This window comes from Heterodontus francisci, chromosome 3 (genome assembly GCF_036365525.1).
Source record: "Heterodontus francisci isolate sHetFra1 chromosome 3, sHetFra1.hap1, whole genome shotgun sequence".
Classification (NCBI taxonomy): domain Eukaryota; kingdom Metazoa; phylum Chordata; class Chondrichthyes; order Heterodontiformes; family Heterodontidae; genus Heterodontus; species Heterodontus francisci.
The window spans coordinates 147,112,844-147,139,813 of record NC_090373.1 but is presented as its reverse complement, the minus strand read 5'-3'; positions in this window follow the sequence as shown (position 1 = coordinate 147,139,813).

Genomic DNA, 26,970 nt, shown 5'->3' with positions numbered 1-26,970 from the left:
CTAAAGACTTTGCATGACTCAGCAAAGCACTGAAAGAGAGTTCAGGATAGACGCACCCATGACTGACTCTCTTGGAAAAAAACTCCAACTTAGGGTTAATTAAATCGAACTCCCCGTTCCACCCCACCACCTTGGCAGATCTCAGCAGCCACAAGAGGTCTTTTCAATCCAGGAGCAAAGAGTTTTCTGCCAGTTCAGACATTGTCACTACAATTTATAACTCCCCAAGTTGGCCAGCAGGGTAGTCATGTGACTGGTATAACCACTTCTGACTTTGTGTATTGGGTGGGTCAGGGAATGTCCTTTGTCTATGAATACAGTGTGTTAATATGCAAAAATGTCTTTCCAGCCAGGGGCCTGGCAACCCCTTGTATCGGGTCTTCTCTTCTTCCCAGCAACAATTTGAAATTTAATGTCCATGTGGCGAAATTAATATGCCTCATTCTTGGCAGGTGTGGGCCTGCATGACACCTGCACACCCAGGGGAATGAAATGTGATTTGAAAAAAATGCGCGTTTCATTAAAAGGGTTGAGAGAAAATATAAGATACGAAAACTATGTATTTCTCTCATTCATTTTCATTCATTCATGAATCCCAAAACTTACTATAACGGTCTTTTCTTGGTGTCAGTGCTGGTTTAATTTCCCCTTTTTGGCAACCCAGCAACCATGTGGTTCTTTGGGGAAGTTTTTCTTCAGTTTTCCCATTTCCATGGCTGACTAGGGTCCTTGTTCCTGCTGAGGTCTGCCAAGGGGGCGGGGGGGGGGGAGGGGGGTGGGGGGGGGGGTGGTCGGGGAGTTAGATTTATTTTTAAAACAGCATCAAAATCAAAATTGTGCTGATTAAATATAAAATTGTCTGTAAAGTCCCTGGCCCTCAAAAAAAAATAACAAGAGGTGGATCAGCATAAAGTAGAAATCAAAAAGTATTTTACATAGTGGGCATATCTTTGAATATTTGTTCTTTAGAACTTCTCGTTTCAGTCAAGCTGTGATAAGGAGCTGTTGAGTAGAGGCCAGGAGAGAAGATCAGAAGGAGAGTTGTCTCCAAGAAGATTGCCATGCACCTTCCAGCCCTTACCCAAGAACAAAGGCCTGAGAGCACATTTCCTGCCCAGCACTTCCCTCTCAGCCTTTGGTGCCATATAGCCCATGTAGGTCAAGGGACTTTGAATAAAATGACCTCACTAAAAATTACAAAGCCAGGAGATTATTTTATAAATTCCTCATTTAGCAGATTGTAGCTGCCGGTTCCTGCCCACCCTATGTTCTCACTCTGTTGCCGACAACAAGTTTTCAAGTGAGTCCCTATAAATCCTAGAGATGATGCCTTCTAATTCTGCAAGGCCATCGATTTGCTGCATATTTTTATATTTCTTAGCAAAGATAGCACTTTTTCCCCCTTTAGATCACTAACACTTGTAAGAACAGAGATCGATCCACTGACAAGACACCAAAGGCACCAGACAAATTCTTAACCCTTCGCCTCAGCTCCTCATCAAGGAATCGTCTGGGGGTTACCACCCACTTTATGCCTGAGGATTAGTGATGCCTGAATTTGGCTCACTGAACTGCCTTACATCAACCAGTTCAGGTTATATCAGCATTTACACTACTGACCTCCCATCAGGATCTGCATAAGATACTGAATAAATTTGTTAACCCTTTCTTAGCAATTACCAAATAAGTCAGACAAGAAAGCTACGAAGTAACATTTGTTTATTGATCTTAATATCAAGGTTAGAAGTACTTAAATATTGAATATTAAAATGTAGATAAGGCTAATTGATGAAATAAATACTAGAGATTATAATGGCAGTTCACAGCAATTCAGCATTAACTGCTTGCTGATTATAAACTTACAGTTAAGCTCCATTCCTGAGATTGGTAAGATTAATATGCAATTAGACACTTTAGATAGCTGACAAGTTAACAGCATTGAACAGATTAAAGATTATACAATTGCAGTTAGCAATATTTCTGGAATTTATACAATCTTGTCCTTATGAGCTGGCATGGACTAGCTTTCTCACTCACATCTGAGAGGATGGCGTTAGCCTTCTGAGACATCAGTGACTAACTTTCTGCATCAAGGGATATGGAGCCAAGGCAGGTGGATGAAGTTAGGATCCAGATCAGCCATGATGTCATTGAATGGCTGAACAGGCCTAAGCAGCATATAGTTCAGCTGGAATGAATCCTGCGAGATGGAGTGCTTAACTTGGGAGTTTGGTAAGTGTGGGAATTCGGTGCAGTGAGGGAGGGAGGAGGTGCTGCTCTGGTCTTTTACAGAACAAGGAATTATCCAAGACAGGGAGCCAGAGACAGTGGGAACTGACAACTGAAGACCAGAGGCATTAATTAGGTGAGTAGATAGGTGATTGTTTAGTGAGTTTTCAGGTTTTTTTTTCCTTTCAAAACTGGGGCAGTACCTTAAACTAGTTAAACTATGTAATATAATTCCAAATCCTCATTCAGTGATATTTCTAAACATGAAACCCAATTAGTTAAATCAAACACAATAAAGATGGCAGGGCAGATGATGTGTAGCAGCTGTAGCATGTGGGAGATGGTGGACACCAGTGTGATCCACAGCAACCGCATCTGCAGTAAATGTCTGCAGCTCGAGGAATTGCGGCTCAGAGTTCATGAGCTAGAATCTAAGTTTCAGAGACTGTGATGCATCAGGGAAGGGGAAAAGTTGCCTGGACATTTTGTTCCAGGAGGTAGTCACACCCCTTAGGCTAGGTATTTCAGATTTGGTCCGTTCTCAGGGACAGGAAGGTGTGACTATGAGTGAGGCAGATATGGGGATTCGGAAGGTAGCAACTGAGGAGCTTCAGCCATTGCATTTGTCCAACAGGTTCAAAGTTCTTGCAGATTGTGTGGACAAGAGCAGGGACTGGAGGGAGGATGAGAAAACTGACCACAGCACTGTGGTACAGGTGGGCATTCAAGTAGGGGGAATAAAAATGAATGTAGCAGTAGTAGTACTAGGGGACTGTATAGTTATGGGGATAGATACTGTTCTCTGTAGCCAAGAGCATGAGTCCCAAAAGCTGTGTAGCCTGCCCAGTGCCAGGGTTAAGGGCATCTCCTCAGGGCTGGAAGGAACTGGAGTGAGAGGGGAAGGATTCAATAGTCATAAGTCCAATGACATAGGTAGGACTAAGAAAGAGGTACTGCTGAGAGAGTATGAGCAGCTAGGGGCTAAATTAACAAGCAGAATCACAATGGTAATAATCCCTGGATTACTACCCATGCCACAAGCAAATTGGCATAGGGTAAATACGGTCAGAGAGTTGATTGCGTGGCTCAAAGATTGCTGTGGGAGAAATAGGTTTTGATTCATGAGGCACTGACACCAGTACTGGGGAAAGAACAAAGAACAAGAACAAAGAACAGTACAGCACAGGAACAGGCCATTCGGCCCTCCAAGCCTGCGCCGATCTTGATGCCTGCCAAAACTAACACCTTCTGCACTTCCGGGGCCCATATCCCTCTATTCCCTTCCTATTCATATATTTGTCAAGATGTCTCTTAAACGTTGCTATCGTATCTGCTTCCACCACCTCCCCTGGCAGCAAGTTCCAGGCACTCACCACCCTCTGTGTAAAAAACTTGCCTCGCACATCCCCTCTAAACTTTGCCCCTCGCACCCTAAACCTATGTCCCTTAGTAACTGACTCTTCCACCCTGGGAAAAAGCTTCTGACTATCCACTCTGTCCATGCCGCTCATAACTTTGTAAACCTCTATCATGTCGCCCCTCTACCTCTGTCGCTCCAGTGAAAACAATCTGAGTTTTTCCAACCTCTCATCATAGCTAATGCCCTCCAGACCAGCCAACATCTTGGTAAACCTCTTCTGTACCCTCTCCAAAGCCTCAACATCCTTCTGGTATTGTGGCGACCAGAATTGCACGCAATATTCTAAGTGTGGCCTAACTAAGGTTCTGTGCAGCTGCAACATGACTTGCCAATTTTTATACTCTATGCCCCGACCGATGAAGGCAAGCATGACGAATGCCTTCTTGACTACCTTATCCACCTGCGTTGCCACTTTCAGTGACCTGTGGACATGTACGCTCAGATCTCTCTGCCTGTCAATACTCCTAAGGGTTCTGCCATTTACTGTACACCTCCCACCTGCATTAGACCTTCCAAAATGCATTACCTCACATTTGTCCGGATTAAACTCCATCTGCCATTTCTCCGCCCAAGTCTCCAACCGATCTATATCCTGCTGTATCCTCTGACAATCCTCATCATTATCCGCAACTCCACCAACCTTTGTGTCGTCCGCAAACTTACTAATCAGACCAGCTACATTTTCCTCCACATCATATATGCTACAAACAGCAAAGGTCCTAGCATTGATCCCTGCGGAACACCACTAGTCACATCCCTCCATTCAGAAAAACACCCATCCACTGATACCCTCTGTCTTCTGTGACCGAGCCAGTTCTGTATCCATCTTGCCAGCTCACCTCTGATCCCGTGTGACTTCACCTTTTGCACCAGTCTGCCATGCGGGACCTTGTCAAAGGCTTTACTAAAGTCCATATAGAGAACATCCACCGCCCTTCCTTCATCAATCATCTTCGTCACTTCCTCAAAAAACTCAATCAAATTAGTAAGACACGACCTCCCCTTCACAAAACCATGCTGTCTCTCGTTAATAAGTTAGTTTGTTTCCAAACGGGAGTAAATCCTGTCCCGAAGAATCCTCTATAATAGTTTCCCTACCACTGACGTAAGGCTCACTGGCCTATAATTTCCTGGATTATCCTTGCCACCCTTCTTAAACAAAGGAACAACATTGGCTATTCTCCAGTCCTCTTGGACCTCACCTGTAGCCAATGAGTTGTACCAATGGGACAGCCTTCACCTGAACTGCGCTGGGACCGGTATCCTTGTGAATCATATAACTTGAGCTGTAGAGAGGGCTTTAAACAAATACTGATGGGGGAGGGTTCAGGTGAGGGGAAATTTAGAAAGTTAATGAGAAAGGAAAAGGCAATAGTGCAGGGTAACAATACGAGTACTAATAACCAGAGTGTGATGGGAAGGGACAGAGTATGTAAACATAAAAATGCTCCAGCAAATATGGTCAGAGTAGGGAAAAATGGCAAAGAGACACACAGCATTTGTAACAAGGTGGATGAATTGATAGCACAAATAGAAATAAATGTGTATATGATAGTAGTTACAGAGACATGGCTGCAAGGCGACCAAGGCTAGGAACAAGATATTCAAATGGATTTGACATTTTGGAAAGATAGGAAGAAAGGAAAAGGAGCTCTGTTAATAGAGGATGAAATCAGTGCAGTGGTAAGAAATGATCTTGACTCGAAAGATCAAGATGTAGAATCAGTTTGGGTGGAGATAAGGAATAGAAAAGGGAAGAATTCACTGGTGGGAATAGTTTATAGGTCTCCTAACAATAGCTACACTGTAGGACAGAGTATACATCAAGAAATAATGGAGGCTTGTAGGAAAGGTACTGCAATAATCATGAGCGATTTTCATCTTCATATAGATTGGACTAATCAAATTGGAAAACGTAACCTGGAGGATCCGTCTATTAGGGACAGTTTCTTAGAGCAATACATTCTGGAACCAATCTGGGAGCAGGCTATTTTAGACGTGGCAATGTATAATGAGACAGGAATAATAAATGACCTCATTGTAAAGGATCCTCTAGGTAAGAGTGATCAGAACATGATAGAATTTCAAATTCAGTTTGAGGGTGATAAATTTGGGTCAGAATCTACTGTCTTCAACTTAAATAAAGGCAATTTCAAGGGTATGAGGAGAGAGTTGGCTAAAATGGACTGGGGAAATAAGTTAAAAGGTAAGACAGTAGAGAAGCAGTGGCAGATATTTAAGGAGCTATTTCATAACTTTCAATGAAGATATAATTCCATTGAGAAAGAAAGACTCTAGGAGAAGGATGCACCATCCGTGTTTATTTAAGGAAATTTAGGATGGTATCAAATCGAAAGAAAAGGCATACAATGCTGCAAAGATTAGTGGTAGGGAAGATTGGGAAAATTTTAGAAACCAGAAAAGGATGACAAATAAAGAGGGAGAAATTAGAGTATGAGAGTAAATGAGCAACAAATATAAAAATAGGCAGTAAAAGCTTCTAAAAAGGAGGAGAGTAGCTAAAGTAAACTTTGGTTCCTTAGAGGATGAGACTGGGGTAGTTAATAATGGGAAACAAAGAAATGGCAGTGACTTTGAACAAGTATTTGGTATCTGTCGTCACAGTAGAAGACACAAAAAGCATCCCAAAAATAATAGAAAATCAAGAGGCAAAAGGGAAAGAGGAACATAAAATAATCACTATCACTCGAGAAAAAGTACTAGGAAAACTAATGGGACCAAAGGCTGACAAGTCCCCTGCACCTGATGGCCTGCATCTTAGGGTCTTAAAAGAAGTGGCTGCAGAGATAGTGGATGCTTTGGTTGTAATCTTTCAAAGTTCCCTAGATTCTGGTAAGATCCCAGCGGATTGGATAACTGCAAATGTAACACCTCAATTTGAGAAAGGAAGGAGACAGAAAGCAGGAAACTATAGGCCAGTTAGTCTAACGTATGTCATTGGGAAAATGCTAGAATACATTATTAAGGAAGTAGTAGCAGGACATTTAGGCAATCATAATGCAATCAGGGAGAGTCAACATGGTTTTATGAAAGGGAAATCATGTTTGACAAATTTATTAGAATTCTTTGAGGATGTAACAAGTAGGGTGGATAAAGGGGAACCAGTTGATGTAGTATTTGGATTTCCAAAAAACATTCAATAAGGTGCCACATAAAAGGATACTACACAAAATAAGAGCTCATGGTGTTGGGAGTAATATATTAACATGGATAGAGGAGTGGCTAACTAATAGGAAAGAGAGAGTCGGGATAAATGGGGCATTTTCAGATTGGCAAACTGTAACGAGTAGAGTGCCACAGGGATCAGTGCTGGGGCTTCAACTATTTATGGTTTATATTACTGACTTGGATGAAGGAACTGAGTGGGTGGCCAAATTGTATGTAGCCAAATTTGCAGATGATACAAAGATAGGTAGGAAAGCAAGTTGTGACAAGGACAAATGTCTGCAAACAGATATAGATAAAGGCACTGGGCAAAAATTTGGTGGAAAGAAGAGAAAAGCTGAATATTGTTTACGTGGAGAGAGATTGCAGAATACTGTGGAGCAGAAGGATCTGGATATCCTTGTACATGAATCACAGAAAGTTAGAATGCAGGTACAGCAAATAATTAGGAAGGCAAATGGAATGTCGGCTTTAACTGGAAGGGGGAATGGAGTATAAAAGTAGAAAAGATTTGCTACAAATGTACAGGGCATTGGTGAAACTGCACCTAGCATACAGTTTTTGTCTCCTTATTTAAGGAATGATATACTTGCATTGGAAGCAGTTCAGAGAAGGCTGACTAAGATTATTCCTGGGATGAAGGGGTTGTCTAATGAGGAAAGGTTGAAAAGGTTGATCTATAATCATTGGAGTTTAGAAGAACTAGAGATGATCTTATTGAAACATATAAGATTCTGAGGCAGCTTGACAGGGTAGATGCTGAGAGGATGTTTCCCCCTGTGGGGGAATCTACAACTAGGCGGCACAGTTTTAAAATAAGGGGTCTCCCATCTTAAGATGGAGATGAGGAGGAATTTCTTCTCTGAGGTCATTAACCTTTGGAATTCTTTTCCCTGAGAGCAGTGGGGGCTGGGTCATTGAACACATTCAATGTTGAGTTAGACAGACTTTTAATCTACAAGGGAGTCAAGGGTTATGGGGGGCAGGCAGGAAAGTGGAGTTAGAGGCTGAAGGTAAACTTAATTGAGGAGTATAAAATTATCAGGAGCATATATAGAGTGGATGGGCAGGACCTATTTCCATCACAGAGAGGTCAGTAACCAGGGGCATAGATATAAAGTAATTGGTACATGGATTAGAGGGAAATATTTGCACCCAGAGTTTGGTTGGGATCTGGAACTCTGCTTGTGTGGGTGGTAGAGGCAGAAACCCTCATTGCATTTAAAAAGACACTTAGATATATACTTGAGGTGTCGTAACCTACAGGACTATGAACCAAGAACTGGAAAGTGGGATTAGTTTGGATCACTCTTTTTCTGCTGGCTAAAGAATGATATAAATGAACCCATTCTAGTGGCACCAAATTTTGGCCTGCCCTTTTAAGGTATCTATTGATGCCAGTGATTCTAGGAGTAGGAGCAATGTTACTCCAGGATGATGATACTGGTATTGAATGGCCAGTTCTTTCTCTAGAAAACTCAATAAATACCAGAAGAAGTACTCCACTATTGAAAAGAAGGCTTTAGGTCTCATATTGGCTCGTCAGCATTTTAAAGTACACCTCAGTAATGGCCAAGGGGAAATAACCATTTACACTGATCATAATACATTAAGATTTTTAGAAAGGTTAAAAACCAAGAACGCCAGATTATTTTGGTGGAGTTTAATATTACAGCCATTTACCCTAAAGATTATACATGGTGCAGGAAAGAGTAATGTAATTACCAATGCTCTATGCAGAATTTAAAGAAGGGGTATAATGGAGGAAAACAACTCAGAGATGTAAAATATTGTTGTTACCTGTGTAATGTGTAAAATGTTAATAATGGAAATGTATACAAGGTTATATGTGATTATACAGTAATGAATTCTCAATTTTTAGCAGGGAGGTGTTATGAACGCTGGACTTTGTAACATGATTATGTTTTAAAAACTGTGATTTTTAAAAGTTTAATATGGAGTCAGAGAAGTCAGGGGCCCTCACATCCACTCTGCTTAAAGACAAGACAGAAATCTTGGTTACCAGATCAACAGAGAACCCAGATCAAAGACCTTTCTTTGAAAAGCAGAGACTGCAAAGGTATAACACCTAATGAACAACGAGTTTCACCCTCCCAGACTTTCACATTGTAAATAAGGTGACAGTGGTTCTGAGAATGCAAATGTTCATGGCAGCTGCTAATACCTGGAAACAATATAAAACCTGGGTGGCACTGCTGAAACCAGGACTTTGCATATTGGAAAAGGAAAATGAGCCATTTGCTTTTGATACCAGATAAATTTAACAGACTTACTGAAGGCAGACAGGCTGTAAGAAAGAAGGGAGACCAGTGGTAGCAGCCTCAGAACAGGCTGGAAGAAAGGAAGACAACCAATAGTGGCAGCCTCAAGGGAAAGAGAGAGAGAGAGAGAGGGGGAATACCTGCTCTCAGGAAAAACTGATACAGCAAAAGGTTGTGAAGACTTGAAGATGGGTCACTGACCTGAAATGTTAACTCTGCTTCTCTCTCCACAGGTGCTGCCAGACCTGCCGAGTATTTCCACCGTTTCTTGTTTTTATTTCAGATTTCCAGCATCTGCAGTATTTTGCTTTTATTATATATGTGAAGACTTGAACCTGTTTTTGAAAGTTGAGGTTTGCGGAGAAGTTAAAGACCAACAGATCAGCAGGAATCGGCTCCTTCACGGATGTCCAGGTCGAATGTGCTCTGAGAAATGAGTGAAGAGGAGATTCAACCCATTGCAACTGGGAGGAATTTGGGTCTTTTAACCGCAAAGATTTGGCCATTAAGGAGGACTGTGTAACTTATAAGTGTGGTGTGAGGTTTTCAAGTTTTAATAAGTAAAGAAAATACCTTTCTTTGAAATTTGGGCTATCAGCTACTTTCAAAGTATCATTTAGTTAATGGGGATTTCTTTTAGTTTAGTTGTTATAATAAAAGTCTTAAAACATGAAATCTTGTCGTGTAATTCTTTAAATTGGTCTGAGGGTTCATATCTTGTATTTTGATGTTAATGGTTTCACTGAGCTCATAACAATACAGACTTCATTGTGGGGAACACATGTTAGGCAATCCAAAGGACATTTCTTCCACACACCACCTTTAAAATGTTAGAACTGAGGTTCCCAGGGATCTTCTTTGGCCTCCTTATCTCGAGAGACAATGGGTAAGCGCCTGGAGGTGGTCAGTGGTGTGTGGAGCAGTGCCTGGAGTGGCTATAAAGGCCAATTCCAGAGTGACAGGCTCTTCCACAGGTGCTGCAGAAAAATTTGTTTGTCAGGGCTGTTACACAGTTGGCTCTTCCCTTGCACCTCTGTCTTTTTTCCTGCCAACTGCTAAGTCTCTTCGACTCGCCACACTTTAGCCCCGCCTTCATGGCTGCCCGCCAGCTCTGGCGAACGCTGGCAACTGACTCCCAGGACTTGTGATCAATGTCACAGGACTTCATGTCGCGTTTGCAGAAGTCTTTAAAGCGGAGACATGGATGGCCGGTGGGTCTGATACCAGTGGCGAGCTCGCTGTACAATGTGTCTTTGGGGATCCTGCCATCTTCCATGCGGCTCACATGGCCAAGCCATCTCAAGCGCCGCTTACTCAGTAGTGTGTATAAGCTGGGGATGTTGGCCGCCTCGAGGACTTCTGTGTTGGAGATACGGTCCTGCCACCTGATGCCAAGTATTCTCCGGAGGCAGCGAAGATGGAATGAATTGAGACGTCGCTCTTGGCTGACATACGTTGTCCAGGCCTCGCTGCCATAGAGCAAGGTACTGAGGACAATGGCTTGATACACTCGGACTTTTGTGTTCCGTGTCAGTGCGCCATTTTCCCACACTCTCTTGGCCAGTCTGGACATAGCAGTGGAAGCCTTTCCCATGCGATTGATGATTTCTGCATCTAGAGACAGGTTACTGGTGATAGTTGAGCCGAGGTAGGTGAACTGTGAATCATAGTGATTGATTGTTTTTCAATATGGATGTGAAAATATTGTACTCAACAACAGAATCTGTTACGAGAGCTTCACAGGAGATCTTTGGATCTATTGGTCGCCAATATTGATGGATGGAGCATTTCTGACGTCCTGCCCCATGACGTTCGTTTTCTTGAGGCTGATGGTTAGGCCAAATTCATTGCAGGCAGCCGCAAACCTGTCGATGAGACTCTGCAGGCACTCTTCAGTGTGAGATGTTAAAGCAGCATTGTCAGCAAAGAGGAGTTCCCTGATGAGGACTTTCCGTACTTTGGACTTCGCTCTTAGACGGGCAAGGTTGAACAACCTGCCCCCTGATCTTGTGTGGAGGAAAATTCCTTCTTCAGAGGACTTGAACACATGTGAAAGCAGCAGGGAGAAGAAAATCCCAAAAAGTGTGGGTGCGAGAACACAGCCCTGTTTCACGCCACTCAGGATAGGAAAGGGGTCTGATGAGGAGCCACCATGTTGAATTGTGCCTTTCATATTGTCATGGAATGAGGTGATGATACTTAGTAGCTTTGGTGGACATCCAATCTTTTCTAGTAGTCTGAAGAGACCACGTCTGCTGACGAGGTCAAAGGCTTTGGTGAGATCAATGAAAGCAATGTAGAGGGGCATCTGTTGTTCGCGGCATTTCTCCTGTATCTGGCGAAGGGAGAACAGCACGTCAACGGTGGATCTCTCTGCACGAAAGCCACACTGTGCCTCAGGGTTGATGCGCTCGGCCAGCTTCTGGAGCTTGTTTAGAGCGACTCGAGTAAAGACTTTCCCCACTATGCTGAGCAGGGAGATTCCACGGTAGTTGTTGCAGTCACCGCGGTCACCTTTGTTTTTATAGAGGGTGATGATATTGGCATCGCGCAAATCAACGATTCTCGGAAGACCGCCATCATTAACAACGAGCTCAGTAGACTCAATGTAGACATTGCAGCACTTCAGGAGACACGCCTCCCCGCGAGTGGATCTCTAAGAGAGCAAGACTACACCTTCTTCTGGCAGGGCAGGGATCCTGAAGAACCAAGACAGCATGGAGTGGGCTTCGCCATCGGAAACTCCTTGCTCAGCATGATAGAGCCTCCCTCAAACGGCTCGGAACGCATAATGTCCATCCGACTGCTCACCACCTCTGGTCCAGTACACCTACTCAGCATCTATGCTCCAACACTCTGCTCCCGACCTGAAGCTAAAGATCAGTTCTACGAGGAACTCCATAACATCATTAGCAGCATCCCCAACACCGAACACCTATTCCTGCTGGGGGACTTTAATGCCAGGGTTGGGGCTGACCATGACTCATGGCCCTCCTGCCTTGGGTGCTATGGCGTTGGAAGGATGAATGAGAACGGGCAGAGACTGCTTGAGTTGTGTACCTATCATAACCTCTGCATCACCAACTCGTTCTTTCACACTAAACCCTGTCACCAGGTTTCATGGAGGCACCCAAGATCGCGTCGTTGGCACCAGCTAGACCTCATTGTTACAAGGCGAGCCGCCTTAAACAGTGTTCAAATCGCACGCAGCTTTCACAGTGTGGACTGCGACACCGACCACTCCCTGGTGTGCAGCAAGGTTAGACTCAGACCAAAGAAGTTGCATCATTCCAACCAGAAGGGCCACCTGCGCATCAACAGGAACAGAATTTCTCACCCACAGCTGTTACAAAAATTTCTAAATTCACTTGTAACAACCCTTCAAAACATTCCCACAGGGGATGCTGAGACCAAGTGGGCCCACATCAGAGACACCATCTATGAGTCAGCTTTGACCACCTACGGCAAAAGTGCGAAGAGAAATGCAGACTGGTTTCAATCTCAATGAAGAGCTGGAACCTGTCATAGCTGCTCAGCGCATTGCACTGTTGAACTACAAGAAAGCCCCCAGCGAGTTAACATCGGTAGCACTTAAAGCAGCCAGAAGCACTGCACAAAGAACAGCCAGGCGCTGCGCAAATGACTACTGGCAACACCTATGCAGTCATATTCAGCTGGCCTCAGACACGGGAAACATCAGAGGAATGTATGATGGCATTAAGAGAGCTCTTGGGCCAACCATCAAGAAGATCGCCCCCCTCAAATCTAAATCAGGGGACATAATCACTGACCAACGCAAACAAATGGACCGTTGGGTTGAGCACTACCTAGAACTGTACTCCAGGGAGAATGTTGTCACTGAGACTGCCCTCAATGCAGCCCAGCCTCTACCAGTCATGGATGAGCTGGACATACAGCCAACAAAATCGGAACTCAGTGATGCCATTGATTCTCTAGCCAGCGGAAATGCCCCTGGGAAGGACATCATTACCCCTAAAATAATCAAGAGTGCCAAGTCTGCTATACTCTCAGCACTACATGAACTGCTATGCCTGTGCTGGGACGAGGGAGCAGTACTTCCCAGGGATATGTCAATAATATCTATGAGGTTCTGCAGGAGTGTGTGAATATTGTAGCGGATTTCCCCCATATAGAAAATGTTGAAAATCATTATTCAAGGATAAAAACAATAGTTTTTAAAATCGCTAGTTTTAGAAACTAACTGCATTTTGGTAGTTGGAATAATTTTGGTTTTGGATTGAAGGTGGCATAGGTTAAGCAGTTTCCGGTTTGTTCTGTAGATTATCTCCACACCGGCGGGTAGTTTGCTGGAGGTGAGGTGTAGCATTGCAGTGAGGAAAATGGAGAAGAGGATTGGTTTGATGACACAACCTTGCTTGGTCCTGGCCTTGACTGAGATGGGGTCTGTGGTGGTTCCATTGGTGAGGCTCCTGACTTGCATGTCATCGTGGAGTGAAGTAGACAGGATGGTGATAAACTTCTGAGGCCTGACAAATTTGAGTAGGATGCTCCATAGCCTTTGCGTTTGACAGAGTCAAAGGCTTTTGTGAGGCTGGAAAAGGTCATGTACAGTGGTTAGCGTTGTTTCCTGCATTTATCTTGGATTTGCCGTTCAGTGAAGATCATGTCTGTGGTGCCTCTTGATGGGCGAAAACCGCACTGTGGCTCCGGAAGGAGCTCTTCAGCCACTGGGAGGAGGCGATTGAGGAGGATCCTTGCAATTATCTTCCCTGTGGTAGATAGCAGGGCAATTCTTCAGTAGTTGCAGCAATTGGTCTTGTCTCCCTTCTTGAATACAGTCATGATCACAGTGTCCCTGAAGTCCCCTGAGGGATATGAGGATGTGCAGTTGTGCCAGGCATGTTTCAGGATTTTAGCAGGGATTCCATCCGCTTTGGAGGGCTTGTTGTTCTTCAGCTGTTGAATGGCTTTTTCAACCTTGCTCTGGACTGGGGTAGCATTGAGACTGAGCTGGACAGTGTGTTGAGGGATGGAGTTGAGGATATTCAGGTCAAAGACCAGACTCTTGGTTGAGGAGTTCTCTGAAATGTTCCCTCCTGTGAGCATTGACTGCCTCCCTGTCCTTGATGAGTTCTTCTTCATTCTTGGCTCTCAGCGAGGTGGGGCCTTGAGTGCTTGGGCCATAGATCACCTTGACAACGTTGAGGAAACCGTACCTGTTGTTGACATATGCAAGTTGCTCGCACTCCTTCTACCCACTATTTATTTTTAATGTACCTTGTTTTATGCTGCACTGCTGCCTTCAGGAGCCTGTAGGATTGCTGCTTTATCTTGGATGTGTGGTGAATTTTCCAGTCTGCAAAGGCTTTGCGCTTACACTCGATTAGAATCTGCATTTCTTGGTCATTCTCAAACGAACATACGAACATATGAATTAGAACAGGAGTCGGCCACTCAACCCCTCAAGCCTGCTCTGCCATTCATTAAATTCATGGCTGAACTGATTACTCCACATTTCCACCTATCCCCGATAACCTTTCACCCCCTTGCTTATCAAGAATCTATCTACCTCTGCCTTAAAAATATTCAAAGATTCTGCTTCCACTGCCTTTTGAGGAAGAGAATTCCAAAGACTCATGACCCTCTGAGAGAAAAATTCTCTCCTCATCTCTGTCTTAAATGGGTGACTCCTTATTTTTAATTAGTGATCCCTAGTTCTAGATTCTCCCACAAGGGGAAACATCCTTTCCATATCCACCCTGTCAAGACCCCTCAGGATCTTAAATGTTTCAATCAAGTCGCCTCTTATTCTTCTAAATTCCAGCAGATACAGGCCTAGCCTGTCCAATCTTTCCTTGTAAGACAGCCCACCCATTCCAGGTATTAGTCTAGTAAACCTTCCCTGTACTGCCTCCAACGCATTTACATCCTTCCTATATAAGGAGACCAGTACTGTACACAGTACTCCAGATGTGGTCTCACAAATGCCCTGTATAGCTGAAGCATAACCTCCCTACTTTTGTATTCAATTCCTGTCACAATAAACGATAACATTCTATTAGCTTTCCTAATTACATGCTGGACCTGCATACTAACTTTTTTTGATTCATGCACTAGGACACCCAGTTCCCTCTGCATCTCAGAGCTCTGCAATCTCTCACCATTTAGATATAATGCTTCTTTTTTATTCTTCTTGCCAAAGTGGACAATTTCCCACTTTCCCACATTATACTCCATTTGCCAGGTCTTTGCCCACTCATTTAACCTATCTATATCCCTTTATAGCCTCCTTATGTCCTCTTCATAAGTTACTTTCCTACCTATCTTTGTGTTATCAGCAAATTTAACAACCATACCTTCAGTCCCTTCATCTAAGTCATTTGTATAAATTGTAAAAGGTTGAGACCTCAGCACAGATCCCTGTGGTACACCACTCGTTACATCTTGCCAACCAGAAAATGACCCCTTTATGCCTACCTCCTGTTAGCTAACCAATCTTCTATCCATGCCAATATGTTACCCCCTACACCATGAGCTTCTATTTTCTGCATCTTTGATGTGGCACCTTATCAAATGCCTTGTATCTAAGTACAATACATCTATTGGTTCCTCTTTATCCACAGCACATGTAACTCTCCTCAAAGAACTCCATTAAATTGGTTAAACATGATTCCCCTTTTACAAAACCATGTTGACTCTGCCTGATTACCTTGAAATTTTCTAAATGCCCTGCTATAACATCTTTAATAATAGCTTCTAACATTTTCCCTAAGACAGATGTTAAGTTAACTGGCCTGTAGTTTCCTGCTTTCTGTCTCCCTCACTTTTTGAATAAAGGAGTTACATTCGCTATTTTCCAATCTAAAGGAACCTTCCCCAAATTTAGGGAATTTTGAAAATTAAAACTAATGCATTAACTATCTCTCCAGCCACTTCTTTTAACATCCTAGGATGAAGTCCATCAGGACCTGGGGACTTGTCAGCCCACAGCTCCAACAATTTATTCAGTATCACTTCCCTGGTGATTGTAATTTTCTTGAGTTACATAGAAACATAGAAAATAGGAGCAGGAGTAGGCCATTTGGCCCTTTGAGCCTGCTCCGCCATTCATTATGATCAAGGCTGATCATCCAACTCAGTAGCCTGTTCCCACTTTCGCCCCATACCCTTTGATCCCTTTAGACCCAAGAGCTACATCTAACTCCTTCTTGAAAACATACAATGTTTTGACCTCAACTGCTTTCTGTGGTAGCGAATTCCACAGGCTTACCACTCTCTGGGTGAAGAAATTTCTCCTCATCTCAGTCCTGAAAGATTTACCCCATATCCTTAGACCATACCCCTGGTTCTGGACTCCCCCACCATCGGGAACATCCTTCCTGCATCCAGCCTATCAAGTCCTGTTAGAATTTTATAGGTTTCTGTGAGATCCCCCCTCACTCTTCTGAACTCTAGTGAATATAATCCTAACCGACTCAATCTCTCCTCATACGTCCCACCATCCCAGGAATCAGTCTGGTAAACCTTCGCTGCACTCCCTCTATAGCAAGAATATCCTTCCTCAGATAAGGCGACCAAAACTGCAGGGAGTTCCTCCCACCTTTTCATTTCCTGACTTACAGCCAATACTGGGATGTTAATTATATCCTCAATAGTGAAGACCAATGCAAAATATCTGTTTGATTCATCTGCCATCTCCTTATTATCCATTATTAATTCTCCAGACTCACTTTTTATAGGACCAACGCTCATTTGTTAACTCTTTTTTTAAAATATCTATATAAACTCTTACTATCTGTCTTTATATTTCTAGCTAGCTTTTTCTCATACTGTAATTTTACCTTCCTGATCAATTGTTTAGTCATTCTTTAATGTTTTTTATATTCTGTCCAATCTTCTGACCTGCCTCCGATCTTTGCGCAATTATAGGTTTTTTCTTTAAGTTTGATGCTATCTTTAACTGTTTTAGTTAACCATGGATGGCAGGTCCCACTCTTGGAATCTTTTTTTCTTGTTGAAATGTTTCTATTCTGTGTATTCTGAAATATCCCCTGAAATATCTGCCATTGCATCTCTATTGACCTATCCCTTAACATGATTTGCCAGTTCACTTTAGCTAGCTCTGCTTTCGTGCCCTCATAATTGCCCTTATTTAAGTTTAAAATACTAGTCTTGGACCCACTCTTCAAACTAGTCACAATGTTTCCTGGTGGAGAAGCCAAGGACCTTTTTGCAGGTGCTTGTTATGGTGGCCTTGAGGGTCAACCAGGCATTAATGGCACACGGCAGCCCCTGGTGGTTGGAGGTTGAGAGGTTGGCGGTAAGACTTTGACTGAGAAGGGCCACTTTAACAGGATCTTTGAGGCCTTCAATTTTCTTGTGGCTTTGCTTTTGTTGCTTCTGTTGCTTGGGGGCTAGGCTGATGGAAATGGTAGATCGGATGAGGTGGTGGTCGGTCCAGCAGTCATTGGTACCTGTCACGGCGTGGGTGATGTGGACATCTCTGTGGTCCCTTGTTTGAATGATGATGTAGCCAAGTAGGTGCCAGTATTTGGACTGTGGGTGATACCATGAGGTCTTGTATTTGTCTTGCTGGCAGAACAAGGTGCTAGTTATGACAAGGTGATACTCAAGGCATTTCGGAGGACTCCGTTAGAGTTTGTTCTCCCTACTCCTTCCCTGCCAATCACCCCCTTCCAGAGATTTGCATCCTTCCCGACTCTGGCATTGAAGTCTCTGAGGAGGATCAGTTTGTCATCTGCTGGGACTCTGGCTAGGAATTGCTCAAGGCCAGTGTAGAATCCCTCTGTAGCCTCATCTGTTGCCTCAAAACTAGGGGCATCTGCATTGATGACAGTAGCATGCTGGTTTCTTGTTGAAGTGAGCTGAGCAGTCATGAGGCACTCATTTATCGCACTGGGGGACTTGCTGAGGGTGCCAGCTAAGCCAAACCTAAATCACACCAACCTCAGTCATTGAGCTTCAAAATGCAGATGACGCTTGCATGTGTGCTCACTCTGAAACTAATCACCAGGACATTGTCAACTCCTTCTCTGAAGCATATGGAAAATGGATCTTTCACGAAACACTCAGAAAAAGAAGGTCCTCTTCCAACCAGCTCCCACAGCACAATGCCTCCCGCAACAATCATGATCAATGGCGAGATCCTGGAAAACATTGTCCACTTTCCATATCTTGGTAGCCTCCTCGCGATGAAGTCAGACATAAACAACCAGTTTCATCATCACCTCCAATGTGCCAGCTCAGCCTTTGGCCGACTTAGGAAGAGAATAATTGAGTATCAGGATCTCAAACCTGAGAGTACGATCATAGTTTACCGGGCAGCAGTGATCCCTGCGCTTCTATATGCTTCGGAGACTTGGACAACCTACAGTAGGAATCTCAAAGCACTGGAGAAGTACCACCAGAAGTGCCTTGCAAGATCCTCCAAATCCAGTGACAAGAAAAGCAGTCCAACAGCAATGTTCTCTCCCAAGCCAACCTGCCCAGCATTGGGGTGCTAATCACTCAAAACCAGCTCTGCTGGACGGGACATGTCATTCACGTGCCTAACACCAGACTCCTGAAGCAATTGTTCTACTCAGTACTTGGTCACAGCAGGAGACTCCCAGGGGGACAATGGAAATGCTTTAGAGATGTCCTCAAAGAATCACTGAAGAGATCAAACATCCCCATCGACTCGTGGGAGTCCCTGTCTCGTGATCATCCTAGAGGGAGACAGCTCATTCAGGATGGCATCTTACACTTCCAGGGACTTCGTCCGGGGCAAGTGGAGGTGAGGTCGAGGGAGTGCACAAACCTCCTACCTGACTCTTCAAGCACCACCTGACCCTCATGTGGCAGAGTTTGCAGATCACACATTGGACCTATCAGCCATCTCAGAACCCATTAAACCGGAGTGGAAGCAAGTCATCTTCGATCCTCAGGGACTGCCTAAGACAGAACCTAGGTAGTAGAGCTATCAGATTTTTTAAAATGTCAACAGATTTAAGAGCCATGAGTTGCTGAGTCTCTCTTGTAGTTGGTGAAAGATGCTTTATTAATCACAGTAAGCAGCAATGGGTGGTGGATTGCAAGGAAAGGCGCTAAAATGTTATGTCTAAACACTAACCTGAAAACAGCAAGGAGCACCAACTGGGAGGCCAAAATTTGCAAGTTAATTTTTAAATGCTCTTTGGAAATAAACATTTTCTATAGAATATTAAGGATGTTTAGAGAATAATGGTTAAAAATTAGACAATTATAATACTATTGTTTTATACTTATGTTTATTCTTGTGTTGCATGTCATTTACAGTGAACAAGAAATATCTAACCTATAGAGGGTGATCTTGAGCTCTTTTGAAAAAAATGGCCTCCCCTTAATTTCACATGCAGATTTTTTACTGACTCACTAGTCACTGTGGGGTGTCTGCCTTTTTAAAACTAAAGAATTTTCTATGTTCAGTTTTCAGCACTGGGATTTACTGATTGAAGTACTAATTTTAAAAACCATTACATTTAATAGAGAGTTTAATTTTCATGCAATAGCTAGAACTATTTTTATTTATTGACAACTAATTGAGCCAATTACAATTTAGCCAGGACAGCTGCTGTCCAATCAGCATATGAAAATTGGATGATTGACAGAGAATTCTAGAAATCAAAGAAATAATTTTTTTTAGTATTACTAGAAATTCTTTATCATTTAAAGGGCCATTCCTTCCCAAGTGGTTTCTGACACCTAAAGACAGCAAATCATACTGAGCTGAAGCTTAATTTAACAATGTCAATTAATAGGACATTGATTTTATTAATGGTAACAACTCTAGCTCTGTTCTCCCATGGAAGCCCCAGAAATGCTAAGTGACTTAAAAAAGGCAGAGACTCGGTGAAACAGGTCTCAACTGCTTTCACCTGACCCTTGTGCTTGGGAAATGGCCATTCCTCCTTGTCAAGGGCCAGGAGAATTAGCCTCATGTTGTGTTTGAGAAATTGGAGCCTGATGCTTTGGCAAACTGTGTTGTCAAACATTTCTTGCCTGAGAAATACTTGTTTAATTTTGGGGATTTGAGAAGAACCACTTGCTCTGTGGGGCCTCTATCCTTTACACTGCCCTTGGAGACAATATCAAATTCAAACTGCGTATTATGTGGCACACTGATCAATTTAGAAAATATGAGCAACTAGGAATGAAAAATGGAAGCAGTAAGGCACAAAAAGGTAAATTTTACTCTTAGGACCTTGCGAGACCAGTACATGTCAAATAATCACAGGCTTGCTTCCTACAATTGTAAAAGGTATATTCCGACAGACTGGTGTCACATGGTCTCTCAACATTTACCCTATTTAGCAATGAGAATTTCTGCTTTCTTCCTTTTAGACACACTGGGAGCTAAAAGCTGATGCCATTTACCTGTGATTTTCTGTTAATAGTGGAAAATGAGGGGCTGCATTCCAGCAACTCCCTGAAATGCAATTCCTATAGGTGCTGTTGCTTGCCTTTTGAGCTGGATCACAGAATCACCCTTCAAATGACTCCTCAAACATGAATAGTTGGAGAAATGTGGGCAGTATTTTCGACTCGTAACATTACCCCTAACATTTTTGATGTAACCCTTCATGGGAATTGGAAACTAGGGAATCCCTATTTATCTGGGAGTTCTGAATTTGCCTCATTCAATCAAATAGTAAAAAGATACCTTTATGTTCTTTTGAATAAAGTCATGGAGTTATTAGGGCACAGATGGAGGCTGTTAGGCCCATCGTGTCCATGCCATAATACCTGCAAACTGTATTTTTATTTACTGAGCTATTGTATTTATTCAACAAGTGCCTGGTTTGTGCAAAATTATTCAATAATAGCCCCACGAATACACAACAGTTTCATTTTTAACACCTTAAACTCTGCACATGGTACATTATTTTCAATAACTGCATTTGGGCTGACTTCAATGCACAACCACTTTCAATAGTGACAAATTAGTTAGACTCTTGGCCTGAAGCCTTTCACTTTTATAATGCCTGAACACAATGCAACATTTAATTACACACTTTTCTGCTTGCCCGCCTGCCTCTATCTTCATTCTAGCTCTATTTCTTTCAGATAGCTCACAATTCATATCAATCACTCCTGCTCATGCAGTTTTTCATTTCCTGTTGCACCTAACCATCATTCCAAGCTATCTTCACCGTTTCTGTAAGTTTGCTTTTATTTGTCATTCATGTGAATGCCGCTCCTCTGAGCAATGAAAGCATTGTTCATTGACAGTCCTTCAGATTAAAATATATTTCAGACAGACTACACTGTGTCAGCACAACAGGCTTTTTCTAAGGTTTCATCATACGGTTATGTTTTTCCTTTCATACAACAGTAGGATGGTAGCCAAATGAAGGCCAAGCCTTTGAATCCAGAATGTAATTTGAACTGCGTTGTGATTAATGCATTTATCAATTGCAAAAGTATTTATTTCTCCTTGTCTTTGGAAACTGTGGCTGTAAAATTTACATGCTATGTAGATCTTTTTGTTCACTGATTCTCTTGAAAGTTGTTTCATTTAGTGGCTGCAGGCTATTGAATTCACAGTGATTTATGTGCATGTTAAAAACAAATGCTCGTTAAATAGGGCAGTGCTGGAACTCATGTGACTTTGCTGTGGAGCATATGCCAATATAAATAGAACATGATTGACTCAGAGTTTTACTGGGAAATTCATATTAAAGCCATATATAAATCCCTTCGATTGTGTACATCTTTGAAAATATTAGTGTCCTAATGCATTCTGTACGAGTAAAAACACACAGACATCTGAAACAGAATTGGAGAACACTAAAAATGCATGACAGTTCAGTTCACATCTAAAACAGAAACACAAAAAAGTGCAAAAAGATAGCAAGGGACATGTTATTTTAAAACTATGCCTGCATGCAAGTGCAAGCAATAGTTTATGGCATTCTCTGCCCGAGGTTGAGGCCGTTTGACAATGTCAGATAAATTCAAATTGCATCATCTCAACACTTTGATCTGTAAAATGCAAGCATGGACTAAACTTCTGCCTTGGTAAATTTGCAGGGAGATGTGCAGGCTAACCGAAATCTGTGACAATAATTGGGGAAATTTGTGGGAATGTTTGCTGAAAGTAAGTGCAGATATTTGGTGGAAGATCATAATTTACCTTTCATTCCTAAATTAAAATGGCATACATGGAGAGAAGGAGGAGGAGAGGTGACTTAATAGAGACATATAAGATAATCAGAGAGTTAGATAGGGTGGATAGTGAGAGTCTTTTTCCTCGGATGGTGATGGCAAACACGAGGGGACATAGCTTTAAGTTGAGGGGTGATAGATATAGGACAGATGTAAGAGGTAGTTTCTTTACTCAGAGAGTAGTAGGGGCGTGGAACGCCCTGCCTGCAACAGTAGTAGACTCGCCAACTTTAAGGGCATTTAAGTGGTCATTGGATAGACATATGGATGAAAATGGAATAGTGTAGGTCAGATGGTTTCACAGGTCGGCGCAACATCGAGGGCCGAAGGGCCTGTACTGCGCTGTAATGTTCTAATGTTCTAATTCTAATTACTGATTCCAGGAATGGCATAATAAGAATATTGGATATTGGAAAGAGAAAGGACAAATGGTAGAGAAATCCATACCAATTATAAGCCTTTGTTCAGCAGGCAGCAGACATATTGTTCATCAATTATTTTAAACTTATTGTCAGTGAAAATAAAGATAGAAAATGTACCAAATTAGAGCAACATACTGGACTAAAATTATATTGTTGAACTGGAATAAACTGAAAATAAACTGTTTATTATGTCAGAAATCCCCATTCTATGATTCTATGGAATATTAATATAGGTCTTGAATTTAATGTTAGCTGATCAGGAAATTGTGAGTGGATTTCTTTTTTTTTTGTTCAGCTGGTCACAATTCCATTCATTAGCAGATTGTTGCAGGCAAGATTCATGACCCCATATATTAGGAATCTCAGGATTTGGTCTTTATTTTACAAACCAGTTGTCAATCTCATTTAGATTCAAATTGATTCTGTTTATCAAAAAGAGAGTAGGCCATCAGTATTTTGAGTCTGTAACTAAAATGTTACAATGAATCAATAACAACTTACATTTGTATAGCATCATTATCGTAAAAAACATCCCAAGATGCTTCACAGGATCATTATAAAACAAAATATAACATCGAGCCACATAAGGAAATATTAGGTCAGATGACCGAAAGCTTGGTCAAAGAGGTAGGTTTTTAGGAATGGCTTGTAGGGGGAAAGCAAAGTAGAGAAACAGAGAGGTATAGGGAGAGAATTCTAGAGCTTAAGGCCTAGACAACAGAAGACACAGCCACCAATGGCAGAGAGATTAAAATCGGGATGCTCAATAGACCAGAATTAGATGAACACAGATATCTTGAATAGCTGTAGGGCTGGAGGAGATTAAATAGGGAAGGACGAAGCCATAGGGAGATCTGAAAACAAGGATGATAACATTAAAGTCATGATGTTGCTTGACTGGGAGCCAATGTAGGTCAGCGAGCACAGCGGTGATAGGTGAACGGGACTTAGTGCAAGTTAGGACATGGAGTTTTGGATGAGCTCATGTTTATGGAGGGTAGAATGTGGGAGACCAGCCAGGTGTGCATTGGAATAGTCAAGTCTAGAGGTAACAAAGGCATGAGTGAGGATTTCAGTAGCAGATGAGCTGAAGTGGGGCAAAATCAGACAATGTTAAGGAGGTGGAAATAGGTGGTCATAGTGATGGCCTGAATATGTGGTTGGAAGCTCATCTCAGAGTCAAATATCACACCCAGGTTGTGAACAGTCTAGTTTAGTCTCAGACAGTTGCCAGGAAGAAGAATGGAGTTGACATCCAGGGAATGGAGTTTGGAGCGGGGACCAAAAACAATGGATTCAATCTTCCCAATAATTAATCGGAGGAAATTTCTCCTCACCCAGTACTGGATGTCAGATGAGCAGGCTTATAATTTAGTAGCAGTGGAGCAATCGAGAGAGGTGGTGATGAGGTAGAGCTGGGTGTCATGATGGCACAAAGGAGCAGCAACTAGATGAGAAATGGGTGGGGGCCAAGGATTGATTCTTGGGAGTCACCAGAGGGAATGGTGCAGGAGCAGGAAGAGAAGCCATTGCAAGCAATACCCCAGCTATGAATAGATAGATAAGAATGGAACCAGGTGAGAGTAGTCCCATCCAACTGGACGACAATGGAGAGGCATTGAAGGAGGATGGTGAGATGAACTATGTCAAAGGTTGCTGACAGGTTGAGAAGGATAAGGATGGACAGTTTATCTTTGTCACAGTCACATAGGATTTCATTTGTAATTTTGATAAGAGCTGTTTCATTACTGTGGCAGGGATGGAAACCTAATTGGAAGGATTCAAACATGGAGTTCTGGGAAAACATATATGTGATATATAAATAATATATTTTGTGGCACAGCTACCTTATCAATAGATAAGATCCTTTTCAATATTTTTTAGCCAAACACTTCTTCATAATAGAGAAGAGCAGATGTATGTACAACCTGCAAGCAAGCACTATTAACTTTGCTTTGTAAGAAAGAAACTGTAAAATCACACAAAATGAGGGATGAAAACAGAACATACATTTTGTGACCGTTAACTGAGCATACATTTGCAGTGTTTTTATATGATGTAGCTCCATTCAGGAACTCCATTAAACTGTATCACAATAAGAATAGGGGAGGCGGTGGCGTAGTGGTATTATCATTGGACTAGTAACCCAGAGACCCACCACAGCAGAAGGTGGAATTGGAATTCAATTAATACATTTGGAAACCTAGTCTAAAGACTCATCTAATGATGGCCATGAAACTATTGTTGATTGTTGTAAAAACCCACCTGGTTCTTTAGGGAAGGAAATCCGCTGTTCTTACCTGGTCTGGTCTACATGCGATTCCAGACCCACAGCAGTGTGGTTGACTCTTAAATGCCCTCTGAAATGGCCTAGCAAACCACTCAGTTGTATCTAACCGCTACAAAGTCAATAAAGAATGAAGCCGGACTGACCACCCGGCATCAACCTAGGCATCAGAAAAGACAACGGCAAACACAGCCCTGTCGACCCTGCAAAGTACTCCTTACTAACGTCTGGGAGCTTGTGCCAAAGTTGGGAGAGTTGTGCCACAGACTAGTCAAGCAATAGCCTGACATAGTCATACTCACGGGATCATACCTTCCCGACAATGCCCCAGACACTGCCATCACAAACCCCAGGTATGTCCTGTCCCACCGGCAGGACAGTCCCAGCAGAGGTGGTGGCACAGCGGTATAAGGTCGGGAGGGAGTTGCCCTGGGAATCCTCAACATTGACTCTGGACCCCATCAAGTCTCATGGCAACAGGTCAAACATGGGCAAGGAAACCTCCTGCTGATTATCACCTAGCACACTCCCTCAGCTGATGAATCAGTACTCCTCCATGTTGAACACCACTTGGAGGAAGCACTGAGGGTGGCAAGGGTGCAAAATGTACTCTGGGTGGGGGACTTCAATGTCCATCACCAAGAGTGGCTCGGTAGCACAACGACTGACCGAGCTGGCCGAGTCCTAAAAGACATAATTATTAGACTGGGTATGCGGCAGGTGCTGAGGGAACCAACAAGAGGGAAAAACATACTTGACCTCGTCCTCACCAAACTGCCTGCCGTAGATGCATCTGTCCATGACAGTATTGGTAGGAGTGACCACTGCACAGTCCTTGTGGAGACGAAGTCCCACCTTCACATTGAGGATACCCTCCCTCATGTAGTGTGGCACGACCACCATGCTAAATGGGATAGATTTCAAACAGATCTAGCAATGCAAAACTGGGCATCCATGAGGCGCTGTGGGCCATCAGCAGCAGCAGAATTGTACTCAACCACAATCTGTAACCTCATGGCCCGGCATATCCCCTACTCTACCATTACCATCAAGCCGGGAGACCAACCCTGGTTCACTGAAGAGTGCAGGAGGTCATGCCAGGAGCTATCAGGCATACCTCAAAATGAGGTGTCAACCTGGTGAAGCTACAAACCAGGATTACTTGCATGTCAAACAGCATAAGCAGCATGTGATAGACAGAGCTAAGCGACCCCATAACCAATGGATCAGATCTAAGCTCTGCAGTCCTGCCACATCCAATCGTGAATGGTGTTGGACGATTAAATAACTAACTGGAGGAGGTGGTTCCACAAATATCCACATCCTCAATGATGGGGAGCCCAGCATATCAGTGCAAAAGATAAGGCTGAGGCATTTGCAACAATCTTCAGCCAGAAGTGCCGAGTTGATGATCCATCTCAGCCTCCTCCTGAAGTCCCCAGCCTCAGAATTGGGAAAAGTTAGAAATGTAATAGAATTACCATCCCCTTCGGCCTTGCACCGCCAGCCCTTCTGTCATTTAATCTCTCCTGCCTTCCATCTATCACAGACCTTCCCTTTTGTTTGTTTTCCCATCCTCCCCCCACCACCCCACTTTCACTTGTTTAAATCCTGTTACAGCTCTAACTTTTCCCAGTTCTGATGAAGGGTCATTGACCTGAAATGCTAACTCTGTTTCTCTCTCCACAGATGCTGCCTGACCTGCAAAGCTTTTCATATCCTAGTTACCTTTTCAAATTACATTTGCCATTTCAGTATTCAGTTTGGCCTGGTCCTCCTGTTATTGACACGTCAGCCTTTGCCATGCATCAGCAAAATCAGGGTTTTGGTCTATGCCGAGTTACCCACCCACTGTTAGGATAGTTTTAAGGACCAGTCTTTTTTTTATTCATTTATGGGATGTGGGCGTTGCTGGCTAAGCCAGCATTTATTGCTCATCCCAAATTGCCCTTGTGA